Source organism: Nanorana parkeri, unplaced genomic scaffold, assembly GCF_000935625.1.
Source record: "Nanorana parkeri isolate BGI_ZX_2015 unplaced genomic scaffold, ASM93562v1 scaffold488, whole genome shotgun sequence".
Taxonomy (NCBI): Eukaryota; Metazoa; Chordata; class Amphibia; order Anura; family Dicroglossidae; genus Nanorana; species Nanorana parkeri.
Window position 1 is genome coordinate 1,032,075 of NW_017306756.1, and position 2,773 is coordinate 1,034,847.

The 2,773-nt window shown below is 49.9% G+C and overlaps 1 long non-coding RNA gene across 1 annotated transcript in view; it reads right to left on the minus strand.

The window, feature by feature from the left end:
- Nucleotides 1–2,773, minus strand: part of LOC108790621 — a 5,521-nt gene that overhangs the window by 523 nt on the left and 2,225 nt on the right. The gene's annotated exons all lie outside the window — the stretch shown is intronic.

Sequence of the window (2,773 nt, forward strand, 5' to 3'; positions counted from 1 at the left end):
CCAGGTTACTAATCACCCCCCGAGTCAGCGGGCCCCCCGCCATAATAGAGAAGCTTGGAGCCACATAGATGCCTCAGCGCCCTGTGCACCAGGACATAAAGAGAACCCGTCACCAAAATATGGGCTCGGCCAATGCAAGCTTTCTTTCAGGCGCTTCCCAACTTTCGGGAACGAGCGAAAATGAGTGAGCCCAAGGATCATAATGACAGCCAGGTAATTACTACTCTCAGGAGGTAGTTGCCCAAAACAGGAACAGGTCTTCATTCTCATGACAGGTTCACTTAATGAAGAAGGCTGCATGCATGCGCTGAAGCCTACGAGTGGAGGTCCTGATGTCTGTAGACGGGCCCCTCCATCCACCTATAGTCACCAAAGACTTCATAGAACAAGCCATAAACGCATGGCCCGGGACTAAGGCTCTCTCATCCTACTCCGGATGTCTGCTGGGCCCCACGGGGACCCACAAAGTTTTCCTATTCCGGTGTGCAAGGCTGGTCCGGCCATGCGAGGGATATTCTTCCTCCAGTTCTCACACTTCTTCCATATAAAACATATCCAAGCTCACACTCAGGTGACCCGTAAACGCTTCCCAATGGATGGCCGCAGGGCCAGTCCGGGCCGTATCTATAGATAGTCTAAAGTTACTTATCCGCATGGCCGGTGTGAGGTACACGCATGCTTTTCGCTAGTGTGCTACAATCGTATTATACAGACGGAAGAATATTTTATCCTAATTGCCCGGCGTGCAGGTGTCAAAATATCGCCCCCGAAATAGGGAACGGCTAGAAAGCACCCCAACCAATATATACACATGGAACCAAACACCCAATCTGGTCTAAATACGCCGCTATCAATGGAGCTTTCATCTTACAAATATATATATTCTGGAACAGATTTGCCGCAATCTCATTTTTAGGGTCATGTCACCCCCCCAAAATTATATTTCAGTTAGAGGGGGGGGGGCGGGGCGTGGTGGAGAGACCAGCAGCGACAGCTACCCACTATGGGTCTGGCTGTGTCCACTTCTGTAGCATTGTCTAAAATATAAATGTGGCGGGTGGGCGGAGCTGGGAACTCAGCGAAGCAATTTCACCACCAGGGTTCCCAAGACACACAATGAGGTTAACTCTCCAGTATTCACCACATCACTGAGATATCAGCTTCGGGGTGGAGTGACCCTTTAAGTATGCCTTAGAGGGGGCCTGACTTGGGTGTGTCGCAGTAACTGTCTGGCTGTTATACTGTATAATGAAACATAAATAGAAAACTCCGCCAGGGAGGGCGCGACTACACCATATTGGATGCACGGCTGGGCGGAGTTGGGAACCCAGGTATAAAGATCTGACTGTTGGGGTCCCGTAAGGGATGAACGCCATTGGCTGGGTCGGATTCCCTGAAATCTGGGACAAGGATGATGCTATGATGTATAATAAGGAAGTATTGAGGATCAATAAACCCGATACAATGTTCCTTCAGTCTTCACCCTTCTGTGACCGGAGAGTGTTTGAGCCGTGCAGATGGAGCGATGTGCTCCGCCATGATGGCGTCCACAATGAGCGTTGATGTGCTTCATCCCCACATTCCCTGAGTCTCATATTGGCTCATTCCGCCCACCCACTCGGATCCTGGGATCTGATTGGTGGGATTAGGGGATCAATATCTTGCACGGATGGGACGTAACTCACGATACATTGTTCACCCCCCAAAACACACACATATACACATGGACGTATCTTCTCGTTCCCCAATCCGTGTTCTGGGGTGCAGATTATCACACCGTACAATTACCTCACTAACAATACAATCTAATCTCATCAAACAGCACCGACATTAGATTCTACGGATCTCTGTACAGCCGCTCAACCTCCTCCGCGTGGATAAAACTCCACAATGTGCAGATCGCACCGACTGGGAGCACCAGGACACGAACAGTCCAACACACACAATGCGCACCACACTCCCCATCCATCCGGTGACACCGCTCAGCTCCAGATGTAATACAGCGCTAAGATATGAAATGGAATGGGCCCCGAAGACTCGCTCAGCTTTACAATGTTCAGTCACTGATACCAGAACCGGGCAGGAGAGTCACAAAGTGTGGACCTATCAGATATACATTGACACCAACTGCCCTTCTTCTGGGGCCAATCACCCTCTATACCTCTACTGTAACCAAATACCCTCTAATGTACCCCAATGCCCCTATGTACCTCTATCTTACCTCAATCCTCCTCTGTCATTCCATTGTACCCCAATCCCACCCTGTCATATTGTACCCCAATCCCCCTCTATTGTACCCCAATCCCCTCTGTCCCTCTATTGTACCCCAATCCCCCTGTCCCTCTAATGTACCACAATCACCATCTGTCCCTCTACTGTACCCCAATCCCCCTCTATTGTACCCCAATCCCCCTCTGTCCCTCTATTGTAACCCAATACCACTCTGTCCCTCTATTGTACCCCAATCCCCCTCTGTCCCTCTATTGTAACCCAATACAACTCTGTCCCTCTATTGTACCCCAATCCCCCTCTGTCCCTCTATTGTAACCCAATACAACTCTGTCCCTCTATTGTACCCCAATCCCCCTCTGTACCTTTGTTGTACCCCAATCCCCCTCTGTCCCTCTATTGTAACCCAATACACCTATGTACCTCTAATGTACCCCAATCACCATCTGTCCCTCTAGTGTACCCCACTCCCCCTCTGTCCCTCTATTGTAACCCAATACAACTCTGTCCCTCTATTGTACCCCCATCCCTCTCTGTTTTTCTG